Source organism: Microcaecilia unicolor, chromosome 2 (assembly GCF_901765095.1).
Source record: "Microcaecilia unicolor chromosome 2, aMicUni1.1, whole genome shotgun sequence".
NCBI lineage: Eukaryota > Metazoa > Chordata > Amphibia > Gymnophiona > Siphonopidae > Microcaecilia > Microcaecilia unicolor.
This window is the reverse complement of record NC_044032.1, coordinates 82574392-82588956: the sequence shown is the minus strand read 5'-3', so window position 1 is coordinate 82588956 and position 14565 is coordinate 82574392. Positions and strand designations below refer to the sequence as shown.

Here is a 14565-nt window from a genome sequence, read left to right as displayed (position 1 = left end):
CGGACCAGCATATCTTCTGGAACACGGGAAACGGTAAACCATCACTTCGCAGCATTCCCCAGGTCTAAACCCCGGGGACTGAGATGACTGCAAGCCAGGGACCGGGACACAACCGTGACACCTAGGTCTGCTGCAATGCCCATAGACTCTTCTTCATCCCCCTCATTTTAGGTCAGTGCTTCAGGTTATGATCATGCCAATAACTGATTATTGTAATTCGCTGTCCCCTGGGATTCTGTATTGGTCACCCAAATTTGGGTGCAGATCCCAGATGTGCTTGTAAGCTGATCAATTAGGTACCAGCAATCAACAATTGGAGTTAATTGGCACTAATTAGGAGTTATACACAATTTATTTTTTTGTAATTTCTGTCTTTTTATTTGGCTATTTGCAATTTCCAGACTTATTAGATCTGGCCTCTTGTTTCAATGTTACCTGCAAATAGGTATTTGTTGGGCTACAAGACATGATGTAACATAACATAACATCTGCCCTACACCACACCCTATTCTATAAAATGTGTGCCTAATTTTCATAGCTTGCAACTCAAAAGGGCGCATGGCCATTGAAGGGGCATGGGCAGGTCAGGAGCGCTCCCAGAAATTAGACATGATAGTACTTGGATTTACGAACGTATCTGCCATCAGTTAGGTGCAAAGATTTACAGCAGGTTTCAGACAGCCTATGTTCTCATGCCAAAGTCAGGCGCCAGATAACCTTACTGTATTCATCTGTTTCCTTTTGCATACAGTTTATAACGATATTGTGTTCTTTACTTCATTTAGGGGGTCCTTTTACTAAGCTGTGGTACGCACTAATGCATGCTTACCACAGCTTAAAATGCCTCACCACAGGGCATGCTCAGGTGTCCCACAGCAGTTTTGGCATCTGAGCATATTTTCCACATGCTAAAAACAGATTTTATTTTTTAGCACTGGGGGCAGGTTAAGGGGACGGAGAGTAGGTGTGTACTGTGCTAATCGGTTAGCGCAGCTACATCGCTGTGCACTAACCGATTAGCATGTGGTTAGCGCGTGAGTTCTTCCCGCCTGCAAAATAGGTGGCGGTAGGGGCTCACGCGCTAATGGGAAAATTAGGACGTGGCCATTAATTTAAAAAAAAAAAAAAGAAAACCTGGCCATTGTACTCAGGTGGTAAAAACGGCCTTAGTGTATGGGAATGACCCACATAAGCAGGTGCTAAGGCCACTTTTTAACCGCAGTTTGGTAAAAGAGCCCCTTAATACTGTAAGAGATAGGTCAGTAATAAATTAATACAATACAATACAATACGTGAGAGACCTTGGGGGACTTATCACTTGATGCAATGTGTACTCCCATTGCGATCAGTGCACCTAGAATTCAACCCAGCAGCTGAAGAAAACTAACAAAATAATTCATAGCATCTGGCCTCTAAATTTATCTCCGTCAGGAAAATGTTTGAGCCCAAAACCATGGAAAGACAAGCCAAGGCAGATGAGGCTAAATCAATTCAACAATAAAGTTTTCAACATAGAACATAAATACAAGGGGATCTCCCCATTTTCTTTTTGCTATAACATAAAACAAACTTCTTCAAGTCCAAATGCTACTGAGCCAGTCTCTGTAATTTTAGAAAACAGAGAGGCTTCTTCAGTCCTGCAGTAAGGGATACTGACTACAGTTTAAGGTTAATCACACCATGTACTAATTACCTTCTGGACAATTCCTCTGTCAGCAACCTGACCTCATACATACATATTTCTAATATCATAAGAGCGCCTTGAGTTACAGATCAGTCAAAGATTTACAACTGGGCAGCTGTTGGGAACATTTTGCATATGTTAACATAACTTGAGACTCTATGACCTTACCATTAGGTCTTCTTTTATACCAGATTCTCCTCTGTTGCATCTCCAAAGCAGTGCTAGTTGAGATACTCTTAGCTTATGTTTAGAACAAATAGGTGCCAATACACAGAGTGAAAAAACCCCAGTATCATTTCATACGAGCAGTCATCCAACATCTTCACTAACATATACATATTTCATACTAAAATTGTTTCTTTGTTCCAAACAACTTACCCTTAGATAGAAACCCCCGGATTCTATATATGGAGCTTTGAGTTGCATGTGTAAATTTGGACGCGTGTCCAATTTGCGAGTACAACTTAATTAACGAGCCAATCAGCACCAATAACTGGGCAACAAGCAATTGGCATTAATTGGCAATTATAATTTGCACATGCATCTTTTTAGGCATATTCTATAAAGAGATGAACATAAATTCTAGTGCGTAGATCTGAAAAGGGGAAGGATTTTCATTGGTGTAAATAGTCACACTTAAATGAAGTCACGGTTCCCAGCACTATGTCCTATTCTATAAACTGTGCCTAATTGTAAGTGTGGTTTATAGAACAGAGCTTAGAGCTAGTTTTTCAGCAACAATTTTCTTAAGCACCATTTATAGAATCTAGTCCATAGTCTCACAAACTGTGCGTTTCTTGATTTGGCTCCGTAGGCAAACAAATTTGTGGGCCCCTCCTCCATTACCAGGGACCCCCATCTTCTATCATTTCACCTCTCCAGAAGTAGCAGCAAAAAATACATAGCCTAGCTGCAGATATATTAACATTATAAGGGCCCTTTTACAAAGGCGCGCTGAAAAATGGCCTACGGTAGTGTAGACGTGTTTTGGGCTCGCGCAGAATCATTTTTCAGCGCACCTATAGAAAATGCCTTTTTTAAAATTTTTGCTGAAAATGGACGTGGGGCAAAATGAAAATTATCACAAATCCATTTTGGGTCTGAGACCTTACCGCCAGCCATTGACCTAGCGGTAAAGTCTCACGTGGTAATGGTCTACACGTGTAAAATGTCGATTACCGCCCACGTGCCAGAAAATAAAAATATTTTCTGGCATGTGTAGCGGACACGCCTCAAAAATGAAATTACCGGGCAGTAAATCAAAATTGATGCGCGTTGGGCACACACGGCTTAGTAAAAGGGCCCTGTAGTTTGTGAGCATGGGGACTATGAAAGCACATGCTTAATGGTTAGAGCTAGAGAGCTGCCAAGTTACCCAGTTCCAGGAGGGAAATTTTGAGACAGTCCTGGATTTCTGCAACCCTATCCTGGTATATTATGGGACCTGAAGTGCTGATTTCAGTGGTGGTATCAGGGACTACAAATACAGCACAGAATTAGAATATAAGATATAAGTTCAAAAATAGGACTGGCCATAAAGTCTCCTTTCTGGAGTAGTGGGCTGAGAACCAGGGAAGCTGGGCAAGTCATTGTCATACTCAATTGCCTCTGATACAAACTAGATTCCAAGGATGGACTGCCCGAAAGAGCGAGATTTAAGGGCAATGTGTCCAAGATATAAATTTACAAAGTTTTACATGTGAATAAAGGTTCACAAATGGAAAATGCAAAATAAAATATTTTAGCTTTTTTTTTATGCTTCTGAAAGAATATAAATCAAATTAGAAGAGTTTCAATTTCAATGTGGGAATTCACATCCAATAAACACTGCAAATGTTCCAGCAAACTAAGGACCCTGTTTACTAAGCTACGCTAGCATTTTTAGTGCGTGCTAAAATTAGCACGTGCTAAACGCTAGAGTCATCCATATATTCCTATGGGCAACTTAGAATTTAGCACATGCTAATCATTAGCGCGTGCTAAAAACGCTAATGCATCCTTAGCGCTGCTTAGTAAACAGGGCCCTAAACTTATTAACTATTCAATATAATGTAAACCATAATTGGTTGAGCATCAAACCAATATTATTAAAGAATATTTTAAGGGACCATCAGTTCCAGTGTGCATTCCATAGAGCAGCAAGATTCGGCAGTATATTTATTTATTTGTTACATTTGTATCCCACCTTTTCCCACTTATTAGTGGGCTCAAAGTGGCTTACATAGTTCCGGAGAGGTGGTTACATCATCAGTCCTTTTTTATTTAATAGAAAAATATAAAATGAATATAAGCAGAGTGGAGGCAGCATTAGGACAATGTTCAAAGGAATTTGCCCAAGTAATTTAATAGTTAACAGGGTAAATTCCATGGGCTAAAAATTTCTCTTCACTGAACTTCTTCACTCCAACCCAGATTTTCAAAGGGAAACTATTTATATGAGACTGTCCTCACCAGAGACACAGAAAAGTACACAAGTGCATGCACTTTCTAGCTCTCTTTTGTAGTGTTGTCCTGCTGCTCATGTGCTCATTCAGATAATGCCCCCCCCCCCCCTCTTCCACCATCATGTAAAATCCTGGAATTTGATGCCAGACCTTTTCCTCAGCTGACAGCAGACCCTTCACACTTTCCCCATTCTTCAGTCCTACTCTTTTTCAACAATCTCTCCCAACCTTCCCCCCCAGCCCCAGCTACAAAAAACTCGCAGGTTCTCTCTCTTAGGCCCAGATGCATCAACCATACGTTAAAAAAATCTAAAACGTTAAAGTCCTTAACGAGTTTGAAAAAACGAAGCATGCAGCAAAAAAAACAAGTCGCACATGTTCGGTGCGGTATTGAAAAGTACAATGTATCAAAGATTCGTAATCCCCGTCAGTAATCGGCCCCTAAAGCATGCGCAGAGCAGCCAAGCGTTATGCTGGCTGCTCTGCGCATGCTACAAACGTCCAAAATAGCAACAAAAAAAAAAAAAACACAAACACGTGGCTCCCTGCTTCCCCCTGCATCAATACAAAAATAAACTTACATCAAAAAAGGATCTGGAGGGGGCAAAGGCGCTCGTCAGAAGTGTCCAGTATGGACGGCCTTGCCCCCCCCCCCCGAGGTCGCCGCTGCTCCCCGCTTCCGCTCGTATAAAATAAAAAATTAAAACAAAACTAAAAAGTTTAGCAGCCCCAGTCCCCCTCCCTTCCTGTCTCTCTCTGTACTCCTTCTCCCATAGCTCCGCCTCCCGCCATCCTCCGCCTCTGTGCCCCGCCCCCGAGGTCATCGCCGCCGCTCCCCCCTCCACCGGACTCCCTTCCGCCTTACTGGCCCGCGCAGTGCCTCTCACCTCTGTGTGAAGGCGCTGCATGGGATGGAACAGCTGATCTGCAATCACTGCTGCCTCCTCCGACGTCTCTCTGTTCTTCCTGGGCCCGCCCTCCTCTGACTAGTTATTTACGTAGGAAACTTACGTCAGAGGATGGCAGGCCCAGGAAGAACAGAGAGACGTTGGAGGAGGCAGCAGTGATCGCCGATCAGCTGTTCCATCCCGTGCAGCGCCTTCACACAGAGGTGAGAGGCACTGCGTGGGCTGGTAAGGCGGAGGGGGGGTCCGGTGGAGGGGGAGAGCAGCAGCGATGAACTCAGGGGGGGCGGGGCATGGGGGCGGAGGATGCCGAGAGGCGGAGCTATGGGAGAAGGAGTACAGAGAGAGACAGGAAGGGAGGGGGACCGAGGCTGCTAAACATTTTAGTTCTAATTTTTTTATTTTATACGAGCGGAAGCGGGGAGCAGCGGCGACCTCGGGGGGGGGGGGGGGCAGGGCCTTTCTGACGAGCGCCTTTGCCCCCTCCCAATCCTTTTTTGATTTTGTGTTCATTTTTTATTTAATGCAGAGGGAAGTGGCTCGTGTTTGTGTTTTTATCTCACTTTTGTTTTTAAACATGCCAGCTTGGATTTTCATGGTGCAGGGGGAAGCGGGGAGATGACAGCTCAGGCCTTAACGACAGGTCTGAGCTGACGTTAAATTTCTCACAGAAAATGATTTGTTGCAATCGTCGATATGGTTAGTGCATTCCGAATTGTCTACATTTCAATGGTAGTTTCTCGTTTGCATTCCGTTTTCGTTAGCTGCTAGCGTCGTCGGAAAATGGCCTTTAATGCATGCTACGTTTCAAAATTTCCTCGTTAAAGGGTCGTTAAAGTTTTGTGCATCTGGGCTCTAATCATCTCTGCAGACTGCTCAGCTGGCTTCCCCCCCCCCCCCCCCCAGTGCCCTTGCACCTCAGCCCATCCTTCATGTGATTAGAAGCTTTCCCATTGGCAGGATTCTACCACAGCATCTGCACTGGAAGGGGGGGGGGGGGAATTAGAGAGCTAAAGAGGGCTAAACTCTGAAAAAATATCCACATACTTAGCCATCCTTCTGACTCGGACAGGTTATTTACAAATTTTTAAAATCCTGAAAAATCCAGACAGTTGGCATCATAGCCTCCTGAATCCCGAGCACATCTAACACAGCCCCCCCCTAAACGTTTGGAGATTCAATGTATCCACTGAAGGCCCTGAGAGGCAGGATTACTCCTTTGTAAAAATAGTGCTGTCTGCTCTGTTGCTGACAAAGAAAGGGACCAACTGGATAAAAGGTAAAATAGCATGTCAGGGCAGTGCTGGGGGATTTTGTGAATACCTTGAAGCAGTGGCATATCCATGGAACAAAGGGGACATAGGTAATACTGTCACTCCAATAAAAAGACAATAAAGGACCAGGGAGAGGGGTTTAAACCTGCCACATGGGCAGGTTCATGAGTACTGTTTAAAGGTTGTTTAGTGGAGGAGTAGCCTAGTGGTTAGTGCAGTGGACTTTGATCCTGGGGAACTGAGTTTGATTCCCACTGCAGCTCCTTGTGACTCTGGGCAAGTCACTTAACCCTCCATTGCCCCTGGTACAAAATAAGTACCTGAATATATATAAACCGCCTTTGAATGTAGTTTGCAAAAACCTCAGAAAGGGCAGTGTATCAAGTCCCATTCCCCTTAGTAGTTTGCCTCTTGAATGCCACTTACTCAGAAGACTTAATAAGTTGACTGTCACAAATAGTTCTCGTTAGTTTATGTCCAATTCTTTCATACAGTATAATTGTAATAATTCAATAAGCTGTCTGACATTTCAGCCAGCCTTGTTCACAGTGGTCTTTTTTAATATCCTGAGGGGAAAGGAGGGAAATCCCATGCTCTAAAACCTTTCTTCCCCAGGTGGAGGCACCAGGTGCCAATCACTCCAGGGCTCAATAGAGCCTGCTTAAGGGAGACTCCAGCCAGGTCGGCCCTGGACCCACAGATGCTCACAAGGGGGCGTTACAGGAGCATGCATCCGCAAACAGAATAGGCATTTCAACCTGACCCTCCATTGCCCCAGGCACAAATAAGTACCTGTATATGATATGTAAGCCGCATTGAGCCTGCCATGCGTGGGAAAGCGCGGGGTACAAAAATAAAAAATAAAAAACATGCTGCTTTTGCTGGATCTGAAAGGGCAATGGCCTTATGCATAAAAAGCAAACCAAAGAACAGCAGGGGCATCCAGCATGGCAAACAATGTCCACAGACACACCAGGATTCAGTCAGGAATCAATCAGATAACAAAATCATACACAAACCAAAGATTAATACCAAACAATAAAGAAACTCTAGCATTTAGAACCCACCATGGCCACATTTCAGCATAACATCTGCATCAGGGGCATAGAAAGGCAGTAAACTAGAGTAAAAATGGCAACACTGTACAACTCAAACTGGGGCTAGAGAAGAAAACACAAAAAAAAGGGGGCTTTTAGTAAAACTGAACATTTAAGTGGTCCTAACAAACTCTACAAAAGACCTCATCCACACTGTACTATAGTGTCCATATAAGGCTTCCTGCATACAAGACTAATAAGAAGCCAATAATAAAAAAAAACAAATTTAATTGAAATTAAAATTGCAGTTAAATTGATAAATGACTAACACTTCTATACAGCTAGTACTCTAATGTACACCTCACAGCAAGAAAGGGTGAACCTCAGCGTAAAGGTGTAAAAGTAAATAAATATTTTTAAACAGATGGTACCTAAAATCTTAGGCTTTTAAAGTAAAATCCAAAAGATCACAGTAAGAGCTAATGAAGAAATGAGGAAAAAGAGAGCCAGACGCTTAGGGGCTCTTTTACTGAAGTACGGTAAGGTTTTGCAGTTACCATGCACTAGTTGCAAAAACTAGTGCACAGTAAGTGCAAAGGTCGTGCACTACATGCAGGGGGCGTGCACAGTATCTGCCCTGCATTTACTTCACAGGGCACACACTTACCTCATGGTACTGTGTTACCTGCAGCACTAGACAGCCTGCACTATCGGACACTGCAGGTAATGCAATTCAAGCCCACTTAGATGGACCATGCCGGTCTTTTTCTGACGTCATCTACTATGTTACTTGCCAAGTCACCAAAATAGCAATTCTGCCATGGTGGCACACCTTCTCCTCACATATCTGATCCCCCCTCCAATCCTATACCTCTGAGACCTCCCTGATCCAAGCCCCCCCCCCCCCCCCATACCCTCACCCCAACTTTGTGACATCAATTCACTATTTTTATTGAGTAATTACCAAATACTTTTGTTCTGTGGCAAAGCTGCTGAGAGTTGTTCTGGGGACAGGGCTGGCTTAACTATTGGACCAGGTGAGCACTGGCTCAGGGCACCAGCAATCAAGGGCACCAAACTCCCCAGCCTCTGTTGTTACTGCCAGTGCCTCACCTAGTCCACTTCCTTCCCCTTCTCATGGATCTAGCATCAGGGCCGGTCTTACGCAAAGGCCACAGGGGCTGTCGCACAGGGCCCAGTGGCGCTCCCTCCCGCTTCCCGCCATTGCCACAATCTGACTCCTTGCCTCCCCTCCCCCAAGCCGCAGGGTGCCCTCCTGGCACATACCCGAAGCCACCCTAGTGGTCTAGTGGAGTCCTCGGGGCAGGAAAGATCCCCAGTCTTTCCTGCCCGCTACCGGCGTTGACCCCCTTGTTGCCGCATCGCTCCTTAAAAATGGCTGCTGAGACTTTCAGTGGCAGCCTCGTGAGACTTCCGCTGAAGTCTCGTGAGGCCGCTGTTGGAAGTCTCAGCAGCCATTTTAAAGAAGATGCAGCAACTGTTTTCATGCTGATGCTGCTGGCACCCCATAGCAAGTTTGCAGGACCGCAGATAGAAAGGAGGAGGAGGAAGAGGAGAGGGTGCGATGCTGGATCTGCAGGGAGAGGGTGGAGAGAGAGGGAGAGATGATAAGTCACCAGAGGGAGAGAGAAGATGGAGAGATGGGGGGGTGGGGGGAAGAAAAGGAAGAGAGAGAGGTACACTGAACAAAAAAAACAGAGAGCGCCAATGAGAAGGGGCACCAATGCGAGTGGTAGGGGGGGTGAGGCCAATACAGGGGCAGGGTACCAAAGCAAGTTGGCTCAGGGCACCACAATCCTTTCAGCCAGCCATATCTGGGAATTCTTCAGCGGGGCAGGTTTTCAGGATATCCACAATGAATGCGCATGAGATATGCATGCTGATTTATCTCAAGAATACTCATTATGGATATCCTGAAAATCAGACTGACTTTGGGGTCCCTGGAACATCTGTGGTAAGCTGTTTTCAAAGCTGAATTTTTCTACTATAGCTCATGTTGAATTATATATTTATGTTGCTCATTCATTAATGTAAGCTATTAAATTATCTCTAGTGAGAAGCTGTTTGTCCACTGTTTATAGTGGAGTCTGGGGTTGTATGGTCCCCTCTGCTAACCACCCAGTCTCAGGCTATAATATATGGTAATTCTTTTTCTGGTCTTTCTACTTACCATAAGAAATATACCAATAGGGTTTTCTGCCTCCTTACACCCACCCCAAGATACAGTGGACCAGCCACCCCCAAGATATGGGGTGACAGAAAAGACAGAGGCTATGCTTCTTCCAAAGAGAAAGTTTTTATTCCTTACCAGTTTAGATAATAACAAATAGCAATTTGTTATGAGAGGAAGAGAGAGACCAACGCGGTAAAGACCTACTCACTGTTGATCATCTCAGCCTCTGTCTAATACAACAGTGCCTTATATACAGTGGATTGGGCATCATTTCCCTCCCAAATCATACAACCTTGCAACTTTAGCTAATTTCTGTCTTACTTCATTGTTTACATAAAATGAAAAACACTATCTGAATGTTATGGAATACAGAACGCAATTATCTAAATGTTTATGGAACACAGCATCTTATAACAAGTCCAAGGTTTCTCTTACAGGAGATTGTAGCCGTCACTTTGTTACAGGAATTTTTCCAAGACCCAGTCTTATTGTTTTGTGTAGAAATCTCAACACATCTTCACTTTCAAACTGTGTACATTCTTTGTGTTCTTGTGATAGAGTCAGTCAACTCTGTCAGGGAGGGGAAGAAGTGCTCCTCGCTGAATCAGCATGACCTCGAATTTACAGTTTCCAGCAGAAAGCACAGAGAGCTCAGAAAGATGCAGCTTTCAGGCATTTTAAGTTTGAGACTTTTAGCTATGCAGTTCATGGGTCATAATTGACTTGTCAGTGGTCAGAAAAGTGCAGATCAATTCACCACAGACCATTTTCGACATGTAGTAAGTCGACCCTCTTCCCTGAAGAAGATAACGAAACCTGGCCATGTCGGCAGAGGTACTGACTGCTGTTGGAAGCTAAGTAGCTTTATATTTTATTGCAATAAAGTTTAGAAAAAAACAACGTAAACATTTTGGATCGATGACGATTTACACAGTGCTGCTTGAGAAAAGCTGATTCTGCAGCATTTGTGTTGTAAGATCTGAAGAACCTTCTCCTTATAGAAAATGTTTGCATATTAGCTGATGTGTAAAGAGAATGTGATGATAGAAGAAGTATTTATGTTGCTGGGATTATAGCAGTGGAACTTAAAGAATAGCAGACACTTTCCAGGAGGCGGCCAGAAAAATAAAAGGTTATCCACTTTTCTAGAAAAAGCTCGATTTCATCCTCTTGCTATACAGTGGTGGAAATAAGTATTTGATCCCTTGCTGATTTTGTAAGTTTGCCCACTGACAAAGACATGATCAGCCCATAATTGAAGGGTAGGTTATTGGTAACAGTGAGAGATAGCACATCACAAATTAAATCCGGAAAATCACATTGTGGAAAGTATATGAATTTATTTGCATTCTGCAGAGGGAAATAAGTATTTAATCCCTCTGGCAAACAAAACCTAATACTTGGTGGCAAAACCCTTGTTGGCAAGCACAGCGGTCAGACGTCTTCTGTAGTTGATGATGAGGTTTGCACACATGTCAGGAGGAATTTTGGTCCACTCCTCTTTGCAGATCATCTCTAAATCATTAAGAGTTCTGGGCTGTCGCTTGGCAACTCGCAGCTTCAGCTCCCTCCATAAGTTTTCAATGGGATTAAGGTCTGGTGACTGGCTAGGCCACTCCATGACCCTAATGTGCTTCTTCCTGAGCCACTCCTTTGTTGCCTTGGCTGTATGTTTTGGGTCATTGTCGTGCTGGAAGACCCAGCCACGAACCATTTTTAAGGCCCTGGCGGAGGGAAGGAGGTTGTCACTCAGAATTGTACGGTACATGGCCCCATCCATTCTCCCATTGATGCGGTGAAGTAGTCCTGTGCCCTTAGCAGAGAAACACCCCCAAAACATAACATTTCCACCTCCATGCTTGACAGTGGGGACGGTGTTCTTTGGGTCATAGGCAGCATTTCTCTTCCTCCAAACACGGCGAGTTGAGTTCATGCCAAAGAGCTCAATTTTTGTCTCATCTGACCACAGCACCTTCTCCCAATCACTCTCGGCATCATCCAGGTGTTCACTGGCAAACTTCAGACGGGCCGTCACATGTGCCTTCCGGAGCAGGGGGACCTTGCGGGCACTGCAGGATTGCAATCCGTTATGTCGTAATGTGTTACCAATGGTTTTCGTGGTGACAGTGGTCCCAGCTGCCTTGAGATCATTGACAAGTTCCCCCCTTGTAGTTGTAGGCTGATTTCTAACCTTCCTCATGATCAAGGATACCCCACGAGGTGAGATTTTGCGTGGAGCCCCAGATCTTTGTCGATTGACAGTCATTTTGTACTTCTTCCATTTTCTTACTATGGCACCAACAGTTGTCTCCTTCTTGCCCAGCGTCTTACTGATGGTTTTGTAGCCCATTCTAGCCTTGTGCAGGTGTATGATCTTGTCCCTGACATCCTTAGACAGCTCCTTGCTCTTGGCCATTTTGTAGAGGTTAGAGTCTGACTGATTCACTGAGTCTGTGGACAGGTGTCTTTCATACAGGTGACCATTGCCGACAGCTGTCTGTCATGCAGGTAACGAGTTGATTTGGAGCATCTACCTGGTCTGTAGGGGCCAGATCTCTTACTGGTTGGTGGGGGATCAAATACTTATTTCCCTCTGCAGAATGCAAATAAATTCATATACTTTCCACAATGTGATTTTCCGGATTTAATTTGTGATGTGCTATCTCTCACTGTTACCAATAACCTACCCTTCAATTATGGGCTGCTCATGTCTTTGTCAGTGGGCAAACTTACAAAATCAGCAAGGGATCAAATACTTATTTCCACCACTGTATAGGGATCTTCTGTTTCATCACTGTTTTTGTCCTCACTACCTCCACCAGGACGGCATTCCAAGCATCCATCACCCTTTCTGTGAAAAAGTATTCCCTGATGTTGCTCTTAATTTTAGCTCCCTGCAGTTTCAGTTCATGTCCTCTACTTCTACAGCTTCCCTGTCTTTGAAAGAATTTGTCTGTTAATACCTTTCAAGTATTTAAATGTCTGGATGGAAAAGTGGAGGCTAGCTCATGGAAGAAGCAGGATGTATTAAGGAAAAGGAGTGTGGGGGAAGGGCAGAGAACAGGACAGGAGAAGTAGAAGATAGGCTGAAGTTTGAGAATATCATGGAAGACAATCCGGGAAAGGAGGGTGTAAGTAGGGGACCACATATTATTTCAGTTATATGAGTCACTCAATGTGACTGGGCAGTGAGGCTAACTGCATCACTGAAAGGGAAGCACCTCCCCACCACCCAGTCAGCTGCACATTGGAAGGGGATCCCCCTCCCTTTTCAAGGAGTTCTGAGAAAAGAAGAAGGTACTCTGGGTGAGTGAATATCCACGTTTATTCAGTACTTAACACCCTGCACATCATGTGTAATAGATTACTTTGCTGGAAGACTAGGCAACTTAAAGCTTGGGGCAGAAGAGAATTTGTAGGTTTTTTTGATAAAATCTGCTTTAATTTCATAAAAAACATATTCTTCCTTAGTTTAAATTTGTTAGAGCTCTAGAGCAGTAAAAAGTATTAGATGCTTGTCAAGTCTACATCACTTTGCCTTACTTTAGATTTCATTCTTAGAGGTCCAAAACAGTAGAAGTAGGCATTAGTTTGTCAGGTATAAATTTTTTTTGCCTTTGTTTAGTCTTCTTTACCACCCACTTCCCCACTCCAGGCACATCTTTTCATTAGTATTCATTACCCCAATTTAGAGGACTAGAGGGAAATCTGTCACCATGGTATTTTTTTTTTTAATCAACAAGTGATTTGCCCTCATCAACAATTTATTTGCAGTTCAGTGAGAAGCAAACAGAAATATCAGTATAAAAAAATATACCAAATAACCTTAAGGCCCTTTATATTGGTTTAGAATCCCTGCTCCCTTAGCGCAAGTTTAAATAAACAACGCGCCAATACTAAAATGCAGACAGCATCCAGTCTTTTGTATTGAGTAGGACCTAAATGATTATTTCCCAATTAGTCATAAATGTGCACTCAAGTGCAATTATCACCTAGGTCTCAGAGAATTTAATTACACATTTATAATCCGCTTAACTGTTAATACAGTTCAAGATGGAGTACAATAAAATGTTAAAATTACCATGAAACAGAAAACAACTGTTAGTTGTTTCTGACAAAAATTCCCTTGTATAATCAATACCTAAAACCTCATACATCTCAATGAATAAAATAATATCTACCAAGAAAATTAACTTAGAATATACTGGCATTAAGAAAATCTATAATACTTCTTATACACTATTCCACTATTCATGATGTATTGTAAGCCACATTGAGCCTGCAAAGAGGTGGGAAAATGTGGGATACAAATACAATAAATAAAATAAATACAGACATGTCTTTACATCTTTACAAAATTGCCCCTATTCCTCTTGCAAATGCAGGTGTAAAGGCAGAGAGTTCCATAAAGAAGGACCCATACCATCAAATCCTTCTTTTCTTCCATGCTAGACAGTTAAACATTTTAGATGATGGAAGAGTAACTCTTCATTGCTCATCAGAATTCAATTTTCACATAAGAACATACCAAGACAGCCAGCAGCCCATAAGGAAGAGCTAAACCTTGAAGAATCTTAAAGACAGTTGTTAAAATTCGACTCTCAACTGAATAGACAGCCAATCTAATGCTATTAAAAATTGGGTTCAGTGGTCCCACCTTGAATCCCCCAAAATCAATTTAACTGCAACATTTGAAGTCTAGACATCTGAAATTCAGGTAGCACAATAAAGACACTACTGCAGTAATCCATAACAAACAAAACTACTACTCGGATTACCGTCCATACCTGATGTTCTAAATATGAACGATTATATCTAACATACCTGAATTACATGTTAACTTACAGAATAGCAGCAAAGTAGGGCCTAACTGCCATTTACCCCCATTTGGGCACCTAATCTCCATTGAGCGCCTAACTGGCACCTAATTTGTGGCATGCTATATGAATTAAGGGGTATATGCCAAGAGGATGCATTCTTTCCCGATAGTGTGTACATACACAAACCATCATGCATGCATGAGTCAT

At 43.2% G+C, this 14565-nt stretch overlaps 1 protein-coding gene across 4 annotated transcripts in view; it reads right to left on the bottom strand.

The window, feature by feature from the left end:
* GHR (growth hormone receptor) overlaps positions 1-14565 on the bottom strand; it is a 518379-nt gene that overhangs the window by 326829 nt on the left and 176985 nt on the right. The window lies entirely within an intron of this gene.